The sequence below is a fragment of the Thalassophryne amazonica genome, chromosome 9 (genome assembly GCF_902500255.1).
Source record: "Thalassophryne amazonica chromosome 9, fThaAma1.1, whole genome shotgun sequence".
Classification (NCBI taxonomy): Eukaryota; Metazoa; Chordata; class Actinopteri; order Batrachoidiformes; family Batrachoididae; genus Thalassophryne; species Thalassophryne amazonica.
The window spans coordinates 96,198,076-96,223,204 of record NC_047111.1 but is presented as its reverse complement, the minus strand read 5'-3'; the positions used below and the strand labels follow the sequence as shown (position 1 = coordinate 96,223,204).

General features: G+C 46.2%; 1 long non-coding RNA gene across 1 annotated transcript; it reads right to left on the bottom strand.

The window, feature by feature from the left end:
- On the bottom strand, positions 1–24,585 carry LOC117516609. Its single transcript, XR_004562484.1, has 4 exons — positions 24,575–24,585; positions 22,366–22,371; positions 1,533–1,539; positions 1–146 (listed from the first exon to the last, which is right to left on the bottom strand). It is a non-coding gene; the product is annotated as an uncharacterized LOC117516609 (long non-coding RNA).
- Positions 24,586–25,129: the final 544 nt, after the last annotated feature.

Below are 25,129 nucleotides of genomic sequence, written 5' to 3'. Positions count from 1 at the left end.
TTTATTTGACAGGGACAATACAATCAGACATAGCTACAAATCAAAGCTTGTAGCTGATGTCATGCATACAGAGTATAGCAACAAGTGCTAATTTACAACTCCCATCCCTGGTTAGGCTTTTCTACTCTAACACGACCTAAAAACATCTTAATTTACATTTGAACATGTATAATAAATACAACAGTGCAAGTCAAACTCTCATCTCACTCATCTCATTCATTCACTCTCATATGTTTACTGGTGGGTACAGTTTTGGTTGGATTTAAGCCAAGATTTAAGTTTAAAGGTGAACATTTTCAACTCACTGATGGCCTTAATATGTGTGGGCAGTGAGTTCCAGAGTTTACAGCTTTTGTAAGAAAAGGCTGACTGTCCAAACGAGGTTCTGCACTTGGGGATGGTAGAGTTATGATTTAAGCTACCTCATGTTGTCCTGCTGCTGTTTGGTCTCCCTATAAATTCCCTAAGTGGTTCTGGAGCCAAACTGTGGTAGCATTTAAAAAATAATTTTAGAAAACAGAAATTGCTAAAACTGTCAAAACTCAATAAGTTATGTTTATGGAGGATTTGACAGTGGTGATGACGGATTGGTTTTCTGTCCATAATTTTGATTGCTTGATTGTAAAGTGAACCAATGCGCTTTGTGGCTGAAGGAGCTGCCTGGGCCTATGCTGTCATGCAATAGGAAATATGAGAGAATATCATCCCATGCATGTACAGCAGGGCCGCCTGGTTTGGAATGAAGTGCCTGATAAGTCTAAAACAATTTATATTTCTTTGTATTGTTTTAGATATTTTCTTTATGTGTTCATCAAATTTAGTTGCGGGTCAAGGACCCATCCTAGATATTTCATTTCATTTACTTGTATTTCACTGTTTTGGAAAACTATTTTAAAATTGTGTTCTAATTTTTGTTTTTTGATTGAAAAGCACATAGACACTGTTTTAGTGAGGTTAGGGACTAATTGATTTTTGAAAAGCCACTGACTAACCTCAGCCATACATGCAGATAAAACATCTGCACCTTGCTCTGGTGTCTTTGCGGATGCATAAAAAACTGCATCGTCCGCGTCAAAAAAAAAACTGCATTAATCTTTGGTGAACTCAAACACAAAGCATCTTCCTAATCATTCTGTTTGATAAAAAATTTTCCAACAACAGCACAACCGATAAGTGTACTGTATTCGTGGACCAGGGGCTTGCATAAGCCCACCCTCATTTGCCTCTCCTCGAGGCTGCTGAGGACCTGTGCAAATGAGCTCTGTGAGGTCCTCAGCCACATCTTCAACAAGAGCCTCAGCCTTGATTAGGTTATGGTTAAGGTTAGGGTTGGGGGTAGAAGTAGGGTTAAAAAAAAAACTGTCACGGAAATTTGACTCATTTCATCACGGGAGCATGAAAAAAAGTGAGACTGGGCTGGATATTTGCTCTCCATATATGACAGTTAAAGCTAGATTGTATAAATACATTATATTCGTACCTCTTTCAGTATACCACAAAGACAAATGTCCATTTGCTTGTGAAGAGCCTACTTATATACTCCGTGGATGATGGGGACATATCCAAATTTGAAACCTGACACATAATTTTAAGACGATGAACTGACTTTTGGGTTGCTGTGCTATGAAGGCTCACCCTAAACACTGCAGGTGGAAATACTGAAAACGGAATGCCATAAGCCTTCCTCTCAATTTATGCAAAGCTGACTTTAACTCAGTTCACATTCACTCTGAGATGGTGATTTTGTTGCGTAACTAATTGCTGTCATGTCATAAGAGGGCACCCAAGCTATCTGATTCATCTAAAATGAACTTTCAGCTCTTTTCAAAATATAGTAGAAGTGGTTCAGGCTCTTAAGTAATGAGCAAATTCATTCTTGTCATAATTTCCCTCGCAGATGAACTCACTAATTCCCTTAAAAAAGCCAAAGCAGCAGAGCGTTTATATTAGAAAGGATAGGGGCAAACTTGGACAGATTAATATTCACACAGGGTTGCACATGTTTAACGGTTCTTTTCCTGCTGTACGGGTTCTGACTTATGCTGTCAGTGGTGAGGTGCAGTTCAGTCCGGCAGTACTGTACCTGGGTGATTCTTAGACTACGGGCACTTATTATGTCCTTTGATCATATTGTATGAAAAACAGAAAAAAGGGGAAATTTCACACTTTTATAGTTATATTTACAATGAAAGTGTGTTAAGAAATTTGTTCTAGTAGTCTATGATGACTTTTTCACCTTTTTTCAGCATCACTATATGCAAATATTGCCGTTTTGTGCTTGTCCCACATCCAGACTTTTGATCTTCAACGATAAAAATGAAAGGTAAAGAAACGTTTTTTTCTAATGTTTTAAAATATCTCTGAATAAAATATCAGTAAAATAATCAAAACATAATTGGGGTATTCAATGTCATACAACTGTTGTGATTTTTTTTAAACAAAATGTAGTTGTCCCACACTATTGCTGTAATTTCCACCACAACACTGTAATGTCCCTTTAAACAGTTTGTATGAAAGATTGTTTGGGTAGTTTCTATGGAGATAAACAGTGATATCAGAGCACATGTATATAGCGCCAAATCACAACAAACAGTTGCACCAATGTAAGGCAATGGTGTGGTGGAAATTACATGTACAAGACCAATAGTGCCCATAGTTAAAGAATCACCCACCTATTATTTTGTCAAATGCAACAGCTGTAACACTTAATAGTCACTCGTTGACCGCAGGTCAAAGTAAGCTTGAGTCCCTTTTCACTGCTTTAGTGTCAGAGTAATGATGTATTGAACAGTTTTCTACAAGCAGTTGGAATATCAGTTACAACCTGCTCAAATGCCTCATCAGTTCTCTGTGCCTTCTTTGGAGGCAGTTAATATCATTTTAGCCTTGAGCACAACACAGAGCATTTCCCACATCAATTATCATCCCTTCTTCATTTGTGAGTAACCAAGCTAACTCTCTCTCCCCTTTTCGCTCTGACGAAAGTCATAAAATAAATGCATGCCTCATTCTTTTTCTCAAATGTGGCTTAGAAAGTATCAGGTTAGAATGCACTAGGATGTTTCTTGGGAACTTTACATCATCCAGCACTGCACAATATAACCCCAGACTCCAACACCAAATTGGTTCTTTGTCAAATTATTCCAATTTTTTTTTTTTGCTGTATTTTTTATGCAGTGTCACGCTAATGTATGTACAATGGATGTAGCCATTTTTTCATGCTTGATGTTATGTTTTGTCATTCAGCCATGTGAGTATTGTGCCTTTTTGTGTATTTACCCATTTTTTAATTTCTGCCAGTGTTTTGCGATGTGAATCAATCTGTTTTGAGGGCACATGTTAGATGTATGTTTATACAGTACTTTTGTAAACTGGCGCAAATTAAAACAACAACAACAACAAAAAAAATCTTGCTTTGCAGTGGCACTGAACTTCAACCAAACAAAATGAGTCAAAATCTGTGAAAAGACAATAAAGGGAAAGGGATGAAACTGGCAATTTGAATGCCAGGAACATTGACAGAAAAGCAGGAATCAGGTACTGTGGGATTGGACGTTGTGTGAGTTGCTCTCTGCTTCTTTCATCACTAAAGGCCCCTTCACACATAGTGCAAATTTGGTCAAAGTGCGCACGAAGTGTGCATGATGTTGGGAAAGTGTAGTGACACGGACCCACAACAGGGGGCGTAAATGAACGGACAATGGAAGGAGTCAAATTATAACACTTTACTGTTGTGAATGTCACAACCAAACACAGCAGATTGAGAATGTGCAACAGTCAATTAATAAAGGTGTCGTGTGGGCAGGCTCGACGATAGGAGACGCCCGTCTGGAAACGAACCGGAACCACACGATTTCCACCGCCACCTGAACCCGAGGAATACTGGAGCCGCCAAGTCCCGGAGTCCCCAGGTGGCCACCTTCCCGGCGTGTCGGATCTGGTACTGCTGGCAGAAAGCCAAAGACAGTCAAAGGGTGGGTGTGTGAACACCCAGTAACAATGGTGGGAATGCCACCTCCACCTCTCACTCAACACGTTGCAGCGGTCTCAGATGAAAAGGAGCGCTGTCTTGCACAGCCTCCGCAAAAACGACCGGTTCTCCTGCAAACACTCACAATAACAGATTATAAATCACAAAAGGCTGAGAGTATTACCTCCAGATGAAGATGATATCTCGGCAGTTTGGTGGAGGTGTCTTCCTGCTTTTATACCAGATGTGATGATTAGTGACAGCTGTCACGGATGATGGGTGACAGCTGTCACCACGGCTTGTTCCTGAGGCGGCAGCGCCCTCTCGTGCCTGAAGCCCGCACTTCAGGCAGGGCGCCTTCTGGTGGTGGGCCAGCAGTACCTCCTCTTCAGCGGCCCACACAACAGGACCCCCCCCCTCAACGGGCGCCTCCTGGCGCCCGACCAGGCTTGTCCGGGTGGCGACGATAGAAATCGGCCAGGAGGGCCGGGTCCAGGATGAAGCTCCTCTTCACCCAGGAGCGTTCTTCGGGTCCATACCCCTCCCAGTCCACCAAATACTGGAAACCCCGGCCCATTCGACAGATGTCCAAGAGCCGGCGAACTGTCCAAGCCGGCTCCCCGTCGATAATACGGGCAGGAGGGCGGCGCTGGACCGGGTGCACAGAGGGGCGAGGTGTGATGCGGTTTTATCCTGGAGACATGAAAGACCAGATGGATCCGCAGTGAGGCTCCAACTCCCGGCCTCACTGCGGATCCATCTGGTCTTTCATGTCTCCAGGATAAAACCGCATCACACCTCGCCCCTCTGTGCAGGGGACTGAGGACCTTGAGGATGGGGAAGGGTCCAATGAATCGGTCTTTCAACTTGGGGGATTCGACCTGGAGTGGAATGTCCTTGGTGGAAAGCCACACCTCCTGCCCAGGCTGGTATGTGGGGGCCGGGGACCGTCGACAATCTGCATGGGCTTTAGCCCTCGTCCGGGCCCTCAACAAGGCTGAACGGGCGGTGCGCCACACCCGACGGCATCTCCGCAGGTGGACCTGGACCGAGGGCACACCGACCTCTCCCTCCACCAAAGGAAACAAAGGGGGTTGGTACCCCAGACACACCTCGAACAGGGAGAGGCCGGTGGCAGAGGACACCTGGCTGTTATGAGCGTACTCGATCCAGGCCAGATGTTCACTCCAAGCCGTCGGATGGGCGGAGGTCGTGCACCTGAGGGCCTGCTCCAACTCCTGGTTGGCCCGTTCGACCTGTCTGTTAGTCTGCGGGTGATACCCAGACGAGAGGCTTACAGTGGCCCCCAGTTCCTGGCAGAAACTTCTCCACACCTGCGAGGAGAACTGGGGACCGCGATCCGAAACGATGTCTGTTGGTATCCCATGCAGCCGGACAACATGGTGGACGAGGAGATCCGCCATCTCCTGGGCTGACGGGAGCTTCGGGAGGGCCACGAAGTGGGCCGCCTTGGAGAAACGGTCCACTATCGTGAGTATGGTGGTGTGTCCCCGGGACGGCGGGAGGCCCGTGACGAAATCCAGACCGATGTGGGACCAGGGGCGGTGAGGCACAGGAAGTGTCTGTAGAAGTCCCTGTGCCTTCTGGTGGTCAGCCTTGCCCCTGGCGCAGGTGGTGCAGGCCTGGATGTAAGCCCGGACATCAGTCTCCAGGGACGCCCACCAGAAGCGCTGCCGGACTACTGCCACGGTCCTACGCACCGCTGGATGGCAGGAGAGCTTGGACCCGTGACAGAAGTCCAGAACGGCAGCTCTGGCTTCTGGTGGGACGTATAGTCTGTTCTTCGGCCCTGTTCCGGGATCCGGGCTCCGTGCCAGGGCCTCCCGGACGGTCTTCTCCATGTCCTAGGTTAGGGTAGCCATGATAGTGGACTCCGGGAGAATGGGTTCCGGTGGATCCGACAGCTCGGTCTTGACTTCCTGTTCGTGCACCCGGGACAGGGCATCCGATCTCTGGTTTTTGGTCCCGGGGCGGTAGGTGATCCGGAAGTCAAAACGGCCGAAAAACAGTGACCAGCGGGCTTGCCTGGGGTTCAGTCGCCTGGCGGTCCTGATATATTCCAGGTTCCGGTGGTCAGTGAAAACCGTGAAAGGCACTGACGCTCCCTCCAGCAGGTGTCTCCACTCCTCAAGAGCCTCTTTCACCGCAAGGAGCTCTCGATTGCATTGCCCACGTCATAGTTCCGCTCTGGACTGACAACTGACCACTGTGATGCCTGTGTGTCTGTTTGCTGTCATCAAGTGGACATAAATAAAAACATATGGGTGATTCTTTAACTACGGGCACTATTGGCCTTGTAAATGTAATTTCCACCACACCATTGCCTTACAATATAAAGCGCCTTGGGGCAACTGTTTGTTGTGATTTGGCGCTATATACATGTGCTCTGATGTCACTCCATAGAAACTACCCAAACAATCTTTCATACAAACTGTTTAGGGACATTACAGTGTTGTGGTGGAAATTACGGCAATAGTGTGGGACAACTACATTTTGTTTAAAAAAATCACAACAGTTGTATGACATTGAATACCCCAATTATGTTTTGATTATTTTACTGATATTTTATTCAGAGATATTTTAAAACATTAGAAAAAATGTTTCTTTACCATTCATTTTTATCATTGAAGATCAAAAGTCTGGGTGTGGGACAAGCACAAAACAGCAATATTTGCATATAATGATGCTGAAAAAAGGTGAAAAAGTCATCATAGACTACTAGAACAAATTTCTTAACACACTTTCATTGTAAAGATAACTATAAAAGTGTGAAATTTCCCCTTTTTTCTGTTTTTCATACAATATGATCAAAGGACATAATAAGTGCCCGTAGTCTAAGAATCACCCATATATCACTATGGTGATGGGCTGTAGAGAGTGAGCTTGCACGGCACGCACATGTACAGGCTGCCCCCAGGTCAAAACGGACCGTCAGATCATAACACGCAGCAGGCGATCTGACTGTCACATCACCCACTTGAGCTCTGTTCCACATGACGTGGTGTCGTGCGGCATGCCATCCACAAGACACGTGTGTCGGCAGGACGCGTGTGCAGGCCAGCTGGACACATGCCAGCAGATGTGGACATGAATGAAATGAGCCTTCTGCTACTCATTCATGTCATTTCATGACTGTGAGTCAGTGACCATGAGTCATCTACAGAGGAACAGACAGATCATATTTGTTATGCCCACTTGATGAGAGGGATTTAATACAATGCAATGTTTTTATATGGTGCATCGCTTTTATTTATTTTTTAAAATACGTCCATGTGCTTCCTGATATGAGGCAGTTTCCAGCACCTGTCACATGACAGTGATGGCAGCTCACTGGTAAAGTTTCTGACTGGCAATCAGACCTTTTGGAAGGCGTGGGTTGACATGTATTTTTTTTTTTTTTTGCATAATGTGTAACCACATTGTGCAGCTGCTGGGAAAAGCTGTTATGTTGTGTACTGAACCATTGCAGCGTTTGTTTTTCTTTTGTTTTCTTCACAGAAACTGCACGATGTGTAACCACATTATGCAGCTGGTAGCACTGTGTTCCCGCATCCACAAACCATTGCACCAGCATCGTGCACGCCTGCCCGTCGGTGCGATGTTTCATGGTGCGCATAATTCGAACTGTTTTGTGCTGTTTTGCCGTATTCGACCAAACTTTGCATGTGTGAACAGGGCCGGTGCTAGCCATTTGGGTGCCCTAAGCACAAATGCTTTGTGGTGCCACATGCTGCTGAGATGAACAATGATTCTGAAGTTGTCAGTGCAGTTAAATGGTAAACGATTGCATTTATATAGTGCTTTGCCATCTGCATCAAAAACTCAAAGCGCTTTACACATCAATGCCTCACATTCACACCGATTTGAAAGTGCTGCCATACAAGGCGCCTACTACACACCTGGAGCAACTAGGGGATTAAGGACCTTGCCCAAGGGTCCTTAGTGATTTTCTGCTCAGGCTGGGATTTGAACCAAGGATCCTCTGGTCTCAAGCCCAACACTTTAACCACTAGATCATCACCTCCCCTATGGTTCTCTTTATTTCCAAGATAACTTCTCAGTACTCAATATTAAATTAATATTAAGTTATTATTTTAATAATACTTTATTAATGTTTTGAAAACAGCTGCAAATAAATAATTTTACATAAACAATGGTATCAAAAAAGACATGAAATAAATATAAATTTAAAATAAATAAATACCACCACCATTATTTAAAAAAAAAAAACCTGATTTGTGCAACCACAGTAGACTGAACATTGCACTAAACTTTGTAAACAGCACAAGTGTTTAAGTAACTCAGAGCTGTAACTCAGAGTTTTTCAAAGGAGCCCTTGCTTGGTTTTTGGTTAAATTTCGGTCACTGTGAATTACATGACATTATAATTGCTTCACGTCAGAATCTGAACTTCCCCAGGCCAGGAGAATACACCTTTATGGCCTCACACCAAGGCCAGAACCTCTCCAGACATGCCACAGGATCTCTTCCGTGATAAGACATGGCTATAAACTGTGAGCCTTGACAACCAGCTATTATCTCTAGGTCTAAGTGAAGGAAAAGAGCTTTGCATCAGTATACGCTTATTCATATATATATATATATATATATATACACACTTCTAATGTTGTCTGTGTTGCTTATTCAAGTAAATGCTTTGCATGTATTCCATTTTATTGACATGTATTCCTTGTAACTGATGTGTGTTAAATGCTTTGTACGTATTCCATTTTATTGACATGTGTTCTTTGTAACTGATGTGTGTTAAATGTGATGTTTCTGACGTATCCATGTTTTGATAACGGTGGAATATTCTGTTTATCCAAAGGATGTGTTTAAGCCTTTAATAATGCTGCATCCATTCAACTTTACTTAAGAACTTTACTTAACTTTAAATAAGAATCTGAAAGTGCAAATTTCTTCAGTAAATAACCACACATAAGTACAAATAACTGCACAATAGAATTTACTCAACCAAGGAACTTTAAATAAGAATCTGAAAGTGAAATTTTTTCAGTAAATAAGCATATATAAGTACAAATAAGTGCACAATAGAACTCAACCACGGAACTTTAAATAAGAATCTGGAAGTGGAGGGGGCACATATGTCTTGACAGTGCCATGTGCTGAAGGCCTCTCAGTGACAGGACTCCCTCTGCCTTCAGAAGCGGTGGTTGTGTGCTGAGTTGTATCTGCACCTGAAATGGTCGTTGATGGTTGTTGGTCAGGGCCGGGTGCTGTTGCAGAATCTACAGACCAGCTGGTTTGGTGATTAAGGTTGTGGGCTTGACCTGCTGGTAGATGGTTGATCATCTAAATCTTCCTCTTGGCCTTGAGTTCCTCCTTGCACGTATCTAAGCACTGACCCTGCATTCAGTAATACAAGACAAAATATTCAGGGATTCTGGTATGACTGAGCATAGACATGCATACAAAAGTAACATGTTTTATTTAAAACATTATCTTATCTGCAAGTGACGCTCAAGTGGTTGGTGGTTGGCTCTCACTGCGGTATTGTATCACTTCCTGTTCCGGAGCACAGCGGTGTTTTTCTGTATCTGTTAGCTGTTTAATCTGCGCAGTTAGATTGATCTAGTTATCTAGATTACGATTTGTTTCCCAGTGTAATCTTTACGTGCCTTAACTAAAGCACTCCTTCTGCTGAATCACCTCTAAATTATTTACACATTATTCACTTTGCGTGTTTTTAGGAATCCGCTAGCTTAGCGTAGCTACTAGCTCTTAGCCGATTTAGCATGGCGGCTTCTCCTGTCTCTCCCGCACTTTTCTGCTCTGGGTGTGAAATGTTTAGTTATTCCTCGGCCTCCTTTAGCAGTAACGGTACTTGTAATAAGTGTAGCTTATTCGTAGCTTTGGAGGCCAGGCTGGGCGAATTGGAGACTCGGCTCCGCACCGTGGAAAATTCTACAGCTAGCCAGGCCCCTGTAGTCGGTGCGGACCAAGGTAGCTTAGCCGCCGTTAGTTACCCCCTGGCAGATCCCGAGCAGCCGGGAAAGCAGGCTGACTGGGTGACTGTGAGGAGGAAGCGTAGCCCTAAACAGAAGCCCTGTGTACACCGCCAACCCGTTCACATCTCTAACCATTTTTCCCCACTCGACGACACACCCGCCGAGGATCAAACTCTGGTTATTGGCGACTCTGTTTTGCGAAATGTGAAGTTAGCGACACCAGCAACCATAGTCAATTGTCTTCCGGGGGCCAGAGCAGGCGACATTGAAGGAAATTTGAAACTGCTGGCTAAGGCTAAGCGTAAATTTGGTAAGATTGTAATTCACGTCGGCAGTAATGACACCCGGTTACGCCAATCGGAGGTCACTAAAATTAACATTAAATCGGTGTGTAACTTTGCAAAAACAATGTCGGACTCTGTAGTTTTCTCTGGGGCCCCTCCCCAATCAGACCGGGAGTGACATGTTTAGCCGCATGTTCTCCTTGAATTGCTGGCTGTCTGAGTGGTGTCCAAAAAATGAGGTGGGCTTCATAGATAATTGGCCAAAGCTTCTGGGGAAAACCTGGTCTTGTTAGGAGAGACGGCATCCATCCCACTTTGGATGGAGCAGCTCTCATTTCTAGAAATCTGGCCAATTTTCTTAAATCCTCCAAACCGTGACTATCCAGGGTTGGGACCAGGAAGCAGAGTTGTAGTCTTACACACCTCTCTGCAGCTTCTCTCCCCCTGCCATCCCCTCATTACCCATCCCCGTAGAGACGGTGCCTGCTCCCAGACTACCAATAACCAGCAAAAATCTATTTAAGCATAAAAATTCAAAAAGAAAAAATAAATATAGCACCTTCAACTGCACCACAGACTAAAACAGTTAAATGTGGTCTATTAAAACATTAGGTCTCTCTCTTCTAAGTCCCTGTTGGTAAATGATATAATAATTGATCAACATATTGATTTATTCTGCCTTACAGAAACCTGGTTACAGCAGGATGAATATGTTAGTTAAAATGAGTCAACACCCCCCGAGTCACACTAACTGTCAGAATGCTCGTAGCACGGGCCGGGGCGGAGGATTAGCAGCAATCTTCCATTCCAGCTTATTAATTAATCAAAAACCCAGACAGAGCTTTAATTCATTTGAAAGCTTGACTCTTAGTCTTGTCCATCCAAATTGGAAGTCCCAACAACCAGTTTTATTTGTTATTATCTATCGTCCACCTGGTCATTACTGTGAGTTCTCTGTGAATTTTCAGACCTTTGTCTGACTTAGTGCTTAGCTCAGATAAGATAATTATAGTGGGCGATTTTAACATCCACACAGATGCTGAGAATGACAGCCCCAACACTGCATTTAATCTATTATTAGACTCTATTGGCTTTGCTCAAAAGTAAATGAGTCCACCCACCACTTTAATCATATCTTAGATCTTGTTCTGACTTATGGTATGGAAATAGAAGACTTAACAGTATTCCCTGAAACTCCCTTCTGTCTGATCATTTCTTAATAACATTTACATTTACTCTGATGGACTACCAGCAGTGGGGAATAAGTTTCATTACACTAGAAGTCTTTCAGAAAGCGCTGTAACTAGGTTTAAGGATATGATTCCTTCTTTATGTTCTCTAATGCCATATACCAACACAGTGCAGAGTAGCTACCTAAACTCTGTAAGTGAGATAGGAGTATCTCGTCAATAGTTTTACATCCTCATTGAAGACAACTTGGATGCTGTAGCTCCTCTAAAAAAGAGAGCTTTAAATCAGAAGTGCCTGACTCCGTGGTATAACTCGTAGCTAAAGGCAGATAACCCGTAAGTTGGAGAGGAAATGGCATCTCACTAATTTAGAAGATCTTCACTTAGCCTGGAAAAAGAGTCTGTTGCTCTATAAAAAAAGCCCTCCGTAAAGCTAGGACATCTTTCTAACTCATCACTAATTGAAGAAAATAAGAACACCCCAGGTTTCTTTTCAGCACTGTAGCCAGGCTGACAAAGAGTCAGAGCTCTACTGAGCTGAGTATTCCATTAACTTTAACTAGTAATGACTTCATGACTTTCTTTGCTAACAAAATTTTAACTATTAGAGAAAAAATTACTCATAACCATCCCAAGACGTATCGTTATCTTTGGCTGCTTTCAGTGATGCCGGTATTTGGTTAGACTCTTTCTCTCCGATTGTTCTGTCTGAGTTATTTTCATTAGTTACTTCATCCAAACCATCAACATGTTTTATTAGACCCCATTCTACCAGGCTGCTCAAGGAAGCCCTACCATTATTTAATGCTTCGATCTTAAATATGATCAATCTATCTTTGTTAGTTGGCTATGTACCACAGGCTTTTAAGGTGGCAGTAATTAAACCATTACTTAAAAGCCATCACTTGACCCAGCTATCTTAGCTAATATAGGCCAATCTCCAACCTTCCTTTTCTCTCAAAAATTCTTGAAAGGGTAGTTGTAAAACAGCTAACTGATCATCTGCAGAGGAATGGTCTATTTGAAGAGTTTCAGTCAGGTTTTTAGAATTCATCATAGTACAGAAACAGCATTAGTGAAGGTTACAAATGATCTTCTTATGGCCTCGGACAGTGGACTCATCTCTGTGCTGTTCTGTTAGACCTCAGTGCTGCTTTTGATACTGTTGACCATAAAATTTTATTACAAGAGATTAGAGCATGCCATAGGTATTAAAGGCACTGCGCTGCGGGTGGTTTGAATCATATTTGTCTAATAGATACAATTTGTTCATGTAAATGGGGAATCTTCTTCACAGGACTAAAGTTAATTATGGAGTTCCACAAGGTTCTGTGCTAGGACCACTTTTATTCACTTTATACATGCTTCCCTAGGCAGTATTATTAGACGGTATTGCTTAAATTTTCATTGTTACGCAGATATACCCAGCTTTATCTATCCATGAAGCCAGAGGACACACACCAATTAGCCGTAAACTGCAGGATTGTCTTACAGACATAAAGACATGGATGACCTCTATTGCCTGCTTTTAAACTCAGATAAAACTGAAGTATTGTACTTGGCCCCACAAATCTTAGAAACATGGTGTCTAACCAGATCCTTACTGTGGATGGCATTACCCTGACCTCTAGTAATACTGTGAGAAATTTTGGAGTCATTTTTGATCAGGATATGTCATTCAAAGCACATATTAAACAAATATGTAGGACTGCTTTTTTGCATTTACGCAATATCTCTAAAATCAGAAAGGTCTTGTCTCAGAGTGATGCTGAAAAAACTAATTCATGCATTTATTTCCTCTAGGCTGGACTATTGTAATTCATTATTATCAGGTTGTCCTAAAAGTTCCCTAAAAGCCTTCAGTTTAATTCAAAAGCTGCAGCTAGAGTACTGACGGGGACTAGAAGGAGAGAGCATATCTCACCCATATTGGCCTCTCTTCATTGGCTTCCTGTTAATTCTAGAATAGAATTTAAAATTCTTCTTCTTACTTATAAGGTTTGAATAATCAGGTCCCATCTTATCTTAGGGACCTCGTAGTACCATATCACCCCAATAGAGCGCTTCGCTCTCAGACTGCAGGCTTACTTGTAGTTCCTAGGGTTTGTAAGAGTAGAATGGGAGGCAGAGCCTTCAGCTTTCAGGCTCCTCTCCTGTGGAACCAGCTCCCAATTCAGATCAGGGAGACAGACACCCTCTCTACTTTTAAGATTAGGCTTAAAACTTTCCTTTTTGCTAAAGCTTATAGTTAGGGCTGGATCAGGTGACCCTGAACCATCCCTTAGTTATGCTGCTATAGACGTAGACTGCTGGGGGGTTCCCATGATGCACTGTTTCTTTCTCTTTTTGCTCTGTATGCACCACTCTGCATTTAATCATTAGTGATCGATCTCTGCTCCCCTCCACAGCATGTCTTTTTCCTGGTTCTCTCCCTCAGCCCCAACCAGTCCCAGCAGAAGACTGACCCTCCCTGAGCCTGGTTCTGCTGGAGGTTTCTTCCTGTTAAAAGGGAGTTTTTCCTTCCCACTGTAGCCAAGTGCTTGCTCACAGGGGGTCGTTTTGACCGTTGGGGTTTTACATAATTATTGTATGGCCTTGCCTTACAATATAAAGCGCCTTGGGGTAACTGTTTGTTGTGATCTGGCGCTATATAAAAAAATTGATTGATTGATTGAAGCATCATCTCACTGTCTCTTCTTCTTTCTCTTTTCCGCTCCCGACTCTTGATGCCTTTTCAAGGCCATGTCCAAACACAAGTGTTTGCCAAACTTAAGATTGAGGCGTAATCGAAGAGACCAGTGGGAGGTGGTGGGCACCAGGGGCAGACTGGAGAGAGGGCCACAGAGGAGATTAATCTTTTTCTCAACTAATTGGCCTATATTACTTTTGTATTGTTTACACCTATTAACATGCTTTACACAAATTTTAGATATATCATTACAAGTAGCCTTGTAAAGTATTGAATAGCCGTTAGTTTTTGGATGGGAACACTGCAGACAGATTCCAGCCGGGGAATCCTTTTATCAGCTTTATTCCAAACAGCAGGTCATCAATATGCAGGGGGATACTGGTGTGTATGTTATTTGTGTGTGTGAGTGGGGTCTAGACAGAAAGATAGAAATGAAGAATGCAATTAGCATGATAGTGAATAAACAACAAGCAAATAACTAAGGTAATAAACATAAACTACTATGGCTATTTTCACTATTCCAACAGCAGAGTACATAAACTCTAAACATAATAGCTGCTATGTGCCTGTCTAAGCAGGACAGTGTTATAACAATCAGTATAGTTAAGAACCTAATGAACATAATAAATGCACAACATGGATGTATAGGAATCTATGAACAGATATGAAACCGAAATCAGCCCTGACTCCACATTAAGTAGGCTAATTATTTCACACAGAGTTCAGGTTACACCAACAACAGTGCTGTACAGCAACGTACTAATTAGTCACATGGCTCAACTAGCTCAAGTTAGCACACATCAACTGACAATTTATCCTGATAAAGCACTATAAACATGCAACTTGGTGTTCATAAAATGCACACAAAACTAGAAATGAGTGTCTGCTTTCATTAGATCCAAACAGTAACAACAGAGCAGCGCAGTTCACGGGATGGTGCGCTCAAGCGCATCTTGGAAGTCCTAGCCTTGAAGAAATAAGCTTTCAGACAAGCCTTTTTCATGAGCTTGATTTTTTTTGGTGGCCCTCCCCACCACTTGGTGCCCTACGTGCAGTGTGTGATGTGCGTGTGCAGAACGATGACACTGTGTGTGAAGGGGCCCTTAGTTATACCCCCGTCACACATAGCTAGAATCATGCAGAATGGCGTCAGAATTATGAATCGGCGCACATCCGAAAAGTGTCGGGTTTCAGATCCAAAAACACTCTGACAGCCATCTGCGAGACTCTACACAGCTGGTCAAAATCGGCCACGGCCCGGAGTGTGATACACATGTTCAAAACCCTCTGGGTGCTGTTGAGATGGGACACCAATCCCACGGCAGTCTGAGTGGCATCTGAGCACAATTTACATATTCTGAAGGGGGCATAAACAGGATCTGAATCATGTGAGCGTGTATGGGGAACCTCGAGATGGATTGGGCATAGCAGAGCCTGCCGGAATGACCTGCACATGCCACTTATCCACTTATAATGTGGGGATGTGAACACAGCATGAACAAACCAGAAGCACCGTGTCCACTGCGGGTCAATGTGTGGCACAGCGCACAGCACTGCAGATCTGGACAGGCTGTTATATCCATAATAGACCTTACAGTATAGATAATATTCCTCCCCATGGGCGACATAAATAATGTGAAATATTGTGCCCATCAGATCTGTGACATCATGGCGGGTGGCGGGCAGGTGCGCACACTGTCACACCTCACGTCAGGAGCTCAGAGCTGAACGGATCTCACCGCAATTATTGCTTGATCACATTTAATTCTGTCGGACAAATGACGTGGAACTGTTTCGCCATGACAACATATGAAACATGAATCTCACCTCCAGGAGCATTTTGCAGCGTAGTGCGTTAGGAACCAGGACCACTGTGGTGGAATGCTGGAAACAACAACACATACATAAACCCCATGTGATAATCCAACCAGAAATCAAGATGCAGAGTTGCATTGTCAGAAAAAAAAGAAAGTAAAGTTTGCTGGAAAGGCTGCATCTGATGAATAAGCTCACTGCAAACATTTAAGCAAAGGTATCCTTTGACTCTCAGCAAAGGTTCACTGTGTGTGCATGCACGTGCATGTACAGCAGCATCAAAAGCTATCAAATGACGTCTGAGCACATGCCCGCGTACATAGTGGCTTATTATGAAAACACACACACTGAGCAATCATTTCCTCATGTCGGCAGTTCTACACACATATATGCACGTGAGGTCAGTGAGGCTGTGAAAAAGAGGACAAGCGAAGGAGTGATTGAATGGGAGTGGATGACCGCATGGATGGACATATTATGGTGTGAGTCCGATCCATACGTTGGTTGTTCTTTGATGTCCAGTACAGGTCCTGTACAAAGGGAGATCACAGCGCTGCCTCCCAACAAGGTGATTTATTGTCATCCCCCCCCCCCCCCAAAAAAAAAAAAAAACAAATAAAAAAACAGAGTTCCAAAACAGCCAACAATGTGAATTTGACAAAAAAAAGCAAAACTCCAGTGAAAGATCAATAATGGAACCTAACAGGTAGTGCAAAAGCAAAAATGATCAACCACCAAATAACAAAATGATGAAGCAACAGGTACTGTATAGCGGAGTAGCAGACAGCCAAAAAGGGCTCTATTTTTCAAGATACCCCTCCCGGAGTTATATCAAGATGTAATTGGTATCAAAATTTCCGGTAGAACCTCTACTTTTCAGATCTGAGGTTGTACTTTGAGAAAGTTTATTACAACATGGTCAATTAACCCTTTTTGTGCCGAATCAAAGGGTTAAACTGGCTGAATTTATTATCTGTGACACACAAAACAAGTTTTGCTTGAAAGGGACCCCTCTACCTTCATATGATTATGGAATACCCTTTATTCCTGCTAAATCAGGTCTCAAACTACCCCAAATGAAGAAAAGGGGTTAAAAACTTTATTTTAGGGGGCCTGAAGACCACCCCCTGAACCTTGGATACCCTGAATGTGTCAAAATGATGTCTACAGACCCTCGCTGATGTGGAAACATGTTTAGATTGTTGTGTGGGCCGCTGAAGAGGAGGTACTGCTGGCCCACCACCAGAAGGCGCCCTGCCTGAAGTGCGGGCTTCAGGCACGAGAGGGCGCTGCCACCTCAGGAACAAGCCGTGGTGACAGCTGTCACCCATCATCCGTGACAGCTGTCACTAATCAACACATCTGGTATAAAAGCAGGAAGACACCTCCACCAAACTGCCGAGATATCATCTTCATCTGGAGGTAATACTCTCAGCCCTTTTTGTGAGATTTATAAATCTGTTATTGTGAGTGTTTGCAGGAGAACCGGTCGTGTTTTCGGAGGCTGTGCAAGACGGCGCTCCTTTTCATCTGAGACCGCTGCAACGTGTTGAGTGAGAGGTGGAGGTGGCATTCCCACCATTGTTACTGGGTGTTCACACACCCACCCTTTGACTGACTTTTGCTTTCTGCCAGCAGTACCAGATCCGACACGCCGGGAGGGTGGCCACCTGGGGACTCCGGGACTTGGCGGCTCCAGTATTCCTCGGGTTCAGGTGGTGGTGGAAATCGTGTGGTTCCGGTTTGTTTCCAGACGGGCGTCTCCTATCGTCGAGCCTGCCCACACGACACCTTTATTAATTGACTGTTGCACATTCTCAATCTGCTGTGTTTGGTTGTGACATTCACAACAGTAAAGTGTTATAATTTGACTCCTTCCATTGTCCGTTCATTTACGCCCCCTGTTGTGGGTCCGTGTCACTACACTTTCCCAACATAGATGGGCATTTAACACATTTTTATATCAATAGGGCAAAATATTTTGTGGGCCTATGATGGTCTCAATTCTTTGCGTGATTTGGCAAAAAAATGGGTTAAATGACCATGTTGTAATAAATTTTCTCAAAGTACAACCTCAGATCTGAAAAGTAAAGGTTCTACTGGAAATTTTGATACCAAATACATCTTGTTATAACTCCGGGAGGGGTTTGGTGAGTTTTTATCCCTGCTGCAACTCTTCTAGTAGGATATAGGAGCATGAGAACTCATGAACATACTCATGGTGTTGTGAAAGTGTAGGAACACGGACCCACAACAGGGGGCGCAAATGAACGGCCAATGGAGGAAGTCAAATAACAACACTTTACTGTTGTGAATAGCACAACAAACACAGCAGATTACAATAATAGTCAATGAAGTCAATTCACAAAACTGTGTCGCGTGGGCAGGCTCGAAGATAAGAGACGTCTGTCCAAAGCAGAACCGGAACCACACGATTTCCTCCGCCACCGAACCCCGGGAATACTGGAGCCGCCAAGTCCCGAACTCCCAGGTGGCCACTGCCTCCGCTTGTCGGATCTGGTACTGCTGGCGAGGAACAAAAACAGTTAGATGTGGGTGCGTCTGCACCCAGCAACACGTATGGTGGAAAACCACCTCCACCTCTCGTCGGAAAAAAAGGAAACAAAATATCTGCTATCCAACACACAAAGCAACAGGTATTCCTGTCAGGAAGACAACAAAGTCGGCTGAGTACGTTACCTCCTCGGTAGAGCGATATCTCGGCAAAGAGGTGGAGATGTCGTCTTGCTGATATACCACTGAAGATCAGATGATTGGTGACAGCTGTCGTAGGTGATAAGTGACAGCTGTCACCCCGGCTGCTCCTGTGAGGCGGCAGCGCCCTCTTGTGCCTGGAGCCCGCACTCCAGGCAGGGTGCCCTCTGGTGGTGGTGGGTCAGCAGTACCTCCTCTTCGGCGGCCCACACAACAGGACCCCCCCCTCAACGGGCGCCTCCTGGCACCCGACCAGGCTTGTCCGGGTGGCGGGGGTAGAAATCGGCCAGGAGGGCCGGGTCCAGGATGAAGCTCCTCTTCACCCAGGAGCGTTCTTCGGGTCCGTACCCCTCCCAGTCCACCAGATACTGGAAGCCCCGGCCCATCCTACGGACATCCAAGAGCCGGCGCACAATCCAAGCCGGCTCGCCATCGATGATCCGGGCAGGAGGCGGTGCCGGACCCGGAGCACAGAGGGGTGAGGTGTGATGCGGCTTTATCCGGGACACATGGAAAACAGGATGGATCCGCAGTGAGGCCGGAAGCTGAAGCCTCACTGTGGCTGGATTGATGACCTTAAGGATCTTGAAGGGACCGATGTAACGATCCTGCAGTTTGGGGGAGTCCACTTTGAGGGGGATGTCCTTCGTCGACAACCATACCTCCTGCCCTGGCCGATACGCAGGGGCTGGGGTCCGCCGATGGTCTGCATGGACTCTTGCCCTCGTCCGGGCCTTTAGCAAAGCAGAACGGGCGGCGCGCCACACCCAACGGCACTTCCGCAGGTGGGCCTGGACCGAGGGCACACCGACCTCTCCCTCAACCACCGGAAACAGCGGGGGCTGGTACCCCAGACACACCTCAAAAGGGGAGAGGCCGGTGGCTGAAGACACTAGACTGTTATGGGCATACTCGATCCAGGCCAAATGGGTACTCCAGGCTGCCGGGTGCGCGGCCGTCACGCAGCGTAGGGCCTGTTCTACTTCCTGATTGGCCCGTTCTGCTTGCCCGTTGGTCTGAGGATGATACCCGGACGAGAGACTCACCATGGCCCCCAGTTCCCAGCAGAAGCTCCTCCAGACTTGCGAGGAGAACTGGGGACCGCGATCGGAGACGATGTCTGTTGGAATCCCATGCAGCCGGACGACGTGGTGGACCAGGAGGTCCGCTGTCTCCTGGGCAGTCGGGAGCTTCGGGAGGGCCACAAAGTGGGCCGCCTTGGAGAATCGGTCAACTATCGTGAGGATGGTAGTGTTGCCCTGGGATGGTGGGAGGCCCATGACAAAATCCAGGCCGATGTGGGACCAGGGGCGATGAGGCACAGGCAGCGGCTGGAGCAGTCCCGATGCCCTGCGGTGGTCAGCCTTGCCCCTGGCGCAGGTGGTGCAGGCCTGGATATAATCCCGGACGTCGGCCTCCAGGGACGCCCACCAGAAGCGCTGCCGGACAACTGCCACGGTTCTTTGCACCCCCGGATGACAGGAGAACTTGGAGCCATGACAGAAGTCCAGGACTGCAGCTCTGGCCTCTGGTGGGACGTAAAGTTTGTTCTTCGGCCCGGTTCCGGGGTCCGGGCTCCGTGCCAGGGCCTCCCGGACGGTTTTCTCTACGTCCCAGGTGAGGGTGGCCACGATAGCGGACTCCGGGATGATTGGTTCCGGTGGATCCGACAACTCCGTTTTGACTTCGTCTTCATGCACCCGGGACAAGGCATCCGATCTCTGGTTTTTGGTCCCGGGGCGATAGGTGATCCGGAAGTCAAAACGGCCGAAGAACAGTGACCAGCGGGCTTGCCTGGGGTTCAGCCGCTTGGCGGTCCTGATATACTCCAGGTTCCGGTGGTCAGTGAAAATCGTGAATGGCACGGACGTTCCCTCCAACAGATGTCTCCACTCTTCAAGAGCCTCTTTTACCGCAAGGAGTTCTCGATTGCTGACGTCATAGTTCCGTTCGGCCGGGGTCAACCTGCGGGAGAAATAGGCACACGGGTGAAGGACCTTATTGGTCTCTCCACTCTGGGATAGCACGGCTCCTATCCCTGAGTCCGAGGCGTCCACTTCAACCACAAACTGGCGACTAGGATCGGGCTGCACCAGAACGGGTGCAGATGAGAAGCGCCGTTTCAACTCCTTGAACGCGGCATCGCACCGATCCGACCAGGTGAAGGGGACTTTTGGAGAGGTCAGGGCTGTCAGGGGGCTAACTACCTGACTGTAGCCCTTAATGAATCTCCTGTAGAAATTCGCAAAGCCGAGGAACTGTTGCAGCTTCCTACGTCTGGTGGGTTGGGGCCAGTCTCTCACCGCCGCAACCTTGGCCGGATCAGGAGCGACGGAGTTGGGGGAGATGATAAACCCCAGGAAGGACAAAGAAGTGCGGTGAAACTCACACTTCTCGCCCTTAACAAACAGCCGGTTCTCTAACAACCGCTGCAGGACCTGACGTACATGCTGGACATGGGTCTCAGGATCCGGAGAAAAGATGAGAATATCATCCAGATATACGAAGACGAATCGGTGCAGGAAGTCCCGCAAGACGTCGTTAACCAAGGCTTGGAACGTCGCGGGGGCGTTGGTAAGGCCGAACGGCATGACCAGGTACTCAAAGTGACCTAATGGGGTGTTGAATGCCGTCTTCCATTCGTCTCCCTTCCGGATCCGAACCAGGTGATACGCATTTCTAAGATCCAGCTTAGTAAAGATCTTGGCTCCATGCAGGGGGGTGAACACGGAATCTAATAATGGCAACGGGTATCGGTTGCGAACCGTAATCTCATTCAGCCCCCTGTAATCAATACATGGACGAAGTCCGCCATCTTTCTTGCCCACAAAAAAGAAACCTGCCCCCATCGGGGAGGTGGAGTTCCGGATCAGCCCGGCAGCTAATGAGTCCCGGATGTAGGTCTCCATTGATTCGCGCTCAGGTCATGAGAGGTTGTACAGCCTGCTGGACGGGAACTCAGCGCCTGGAACCAAATCAATGGCACAATCGTACGGACGGTGCAGGTGAAGGGTGAGTGCCAGATCCTTGCTGAAGACGTCAGCAAGATCGTGGTACTCAACCGGCACTGCCGTCAGATTGGGAGGGACTTTGACCTCCTCCTTAGCCTGGGAACCGGGAGGAACCGAGGATCCTAAACACCCCCGAAGGCAGGTTTCGCTCCACTGAACCACCACCCCAGACGGCCAATCGATCCGGGGATTGTGCTTTAACATCCATGGGATGCCCAAAATCACGCGGGAGGTAGAAGGAGTTACAAAAAACTCAATCTCCTCCCGGTGGTTTCCAGACACCACCAGAGTTACTGGTTGTGTCTTGTGTGTGAGTAAAGGGAGGAGGGTGCCATCTAGTGCCCGCACCTGCAACGGCGAAGGAAGCGCCACCAGAGGGAGCCCTACCTCCTTTGCCCATCTGCTGTCTAGCAGATTCCCTTCTGACCCCGTGTCCACCAGTGCTCGGGCTTGAAGGGTTAAATCCCCGCTCAGGATTGTGACTGGGAGTCGTGTGGCAATTTGTGTGTGTCTCACTTGAATGTCTTGACCCCCCCTTAGCCCAGTCTCTAAGGGCGAGTGTTGACGTTTTGGCCGTTTGGGGCAGTCTCTCTGTGTGTGCTCTGTTGAGCTGCAGAGAAAACACTCTCCACGGATCAGCCTCCCCATTTTGGCCCTGTGCGTCTCCCTAACAACGTCAACAGGAGGAGCTGTTGCCCCACAAAGCGCTGCGGCTGTGGAGCGTGGGGAGGGCGTCCCCTTTTCGAACCCGGAAGGGAGAGGGGCGGCGCGTATCCGGTCACGTCCTTCGCCTCGCTCCCGACGGCGTTCCTCTAACCGATTGTCTAATCGTATAACGAGATCAATAAGCCCGTCCAAATCCCGCGGTTCGTCCTTAGCCACCAGGTGCTCCTTCAGGACCAACGACAGTCCGTTTACGAAGGCGGCACAGAGGGCAGTGCTATTCCAGCCGGACCTCGCAGCCGCGATGCGGAAGTCGACTGCATAAGCAGCTGCGCTTCGGCGCCCCTGTCTCATTGACAGCAGCACGGCTTAAGCGATTTCTCCTCTATTTGGGTGATCAAACACTGTTCTGAATCCCCTCACAAACCCATCATACATCAGAAGGAGCCGTGAATTTTGCTCCCAGAGCGCTGTAGCCCAAGCGCGTGCCTTACCGCGAAGCAGATTAATCACATAAGCTATCTTACTAGCATCAGTCGTGTACATGACGGGACGTTGTGCGAAGACGAGCGAACATTGCATAAGAAAGTCCGCGCACGTCTCCGCACAACCCCCGTACGGCTCCGGAGGGCTTATGTATGCTTCAGGGGAAGGTGGGAGGGGTCGTTGAACGACCTGTGGAACGTCACTGTTGCGCACAGGATCGACAGGAGGGGGAGCTGCAGCAGCGCCCTGAGGGCGCGCTTCCACCTGCGCGGCGAGAGCCTCCACCCTGCGGTTAAGGAGGACGTTCTGCTCGGTCATTAGATCCAACCGAGCCGTAAAAGCGGTGGGGATTCGCTGCAACTCACTGATCATGCCTCCTGCAGACGCCTGTGCGCCCTGCTCTTCCATTGGCCGTTCAACAGCCGGTTGACGCCCCTCGGGGTCCATGACGTTGGCCGAGATATCCTGTTGTGAAAGTGTAGGAACACGGACCCACAACAGGGGGCGCAAATGAACGGACAATGGAGGAAGTCAAATAACAACACTTTACGTATGGTGGAAAACCACCTCCACCTCTCGTCAGAAAAAAAGGAAACAAAATATCTGCTATCCAACACACAAAGCAACAGGTATTCCTGTCAGGAAGACAACAAAGTCAGCTGAGTACGTTACCTCCTCGGTAGAGCGATATCTCGGCAAAGAGGTGGAGATGTCGTCTTGCTGATATACCACTGAAGATCAGATGATTGGTGACAGCTGTCGTAGGTGATAAGTGACAGCTGTCACCCCGGCTGCTCCTGTGAAGCGGCAGCGCCCTCTTGTGCCTGGAGCCCGCACTCCAGGCAGGGTGCCCTCTGGTGGTGGTGGGCCAGCAGTACCTCCTCTTCGGCGGCCCACACAACACATGGAGGAACCACACGAGAGAGGGAAGGAACTGGCCACGAGCAGAAAAAAGGCGAGTGCGTAAATGCAAAAGTATAAATCATAACAGGTGTGCAGAAATGAGAATGGGAAATAAAAATGCATGTGGAAATGAACAGAACACAAGGTGACAAAAACTAATGAGACAAGCACCAGAAAAATAACATAATGGACATCAAAGGGTGAATGGAATATAAATAATCACAATAACCCAACATAACAGCAGAAGAGGGGAAATGATAATACGAAAAAATGTGAAACTTGGGAGTGAACAATAAGCGACAGGGTAGAAACAAATATAATTACTAAGAACAAAATCAGAAGGTGATCTGAACACAAAAGATAATCAGAATGAAACCATGATCAAGAATTAAAGCAACAAGGCAACGAGGAATACCGAATAATTAGTGTGCACAAAATGGCAAAGAACGAATACAGGATCACGGACCAGTTACAGAACATAATGGGCAGAACACAGGCAGGTGAATATAATATGCACACACACACACACACACACACACACACACACACACACACACACACACACACACACACACACACACACACACACACACACACACACACAGAGACTCACAAGGCAGTGGAGATACACACACAAAAAGTAGGCATGGAGCCATCACACACACACACACACACACACACTTAAGACACTATGACGGCACCCACACGAGACAAGGGAGGACACACCCACATGCACAACCCTGACAGGGCACACACGATAGGTGAGGGAGACATGCCACACACGAACACAGGAAGCAATGAGAACCAAAAATCATGTCACAAAACAAAACATAAAGGAAACCATAAACAGACAGAAACACATGCAACATTTGATCTCTTAAAAATTAGAATTTCTTTGTACCATTTTGAATGGGGGGGGGGGGGGGTATGTTGTGGGTGTGACCTGTTAGTTATGTTTGTGCATTATGTGTGTGTCCTCCTCTTCCATCGTGTGTGTACATCTGTGTCCTGTGTGTGTGTGTGTGTGTGTGTGTGTGTGTATGTACAGGTGCTGGTCATATAATTAGAATATCATGAAAAAGTTGATTTATTTCAGTAATTCCATTCAAAAAGTGAAACTTGTATATTATTCATTGCACACAGACATATATATTTCAAATGTTTATTTATTTTAATTTTGATGATTATAACTGACAACTAATGAAAATCCCAAATTCAGTATCTCAGAAAATTAGAATATTACTTAAGACCAATACATATATATATATATATATATATATATATATATATATATATATATATATATATATATATATATATATATATAAAGATTTTTAGAAATGTTGGCCAACTGAAAAGTATGAACATGAAAAGTATGAGCATGTACAGCACTCAATATGTAGCTGGGGCTCC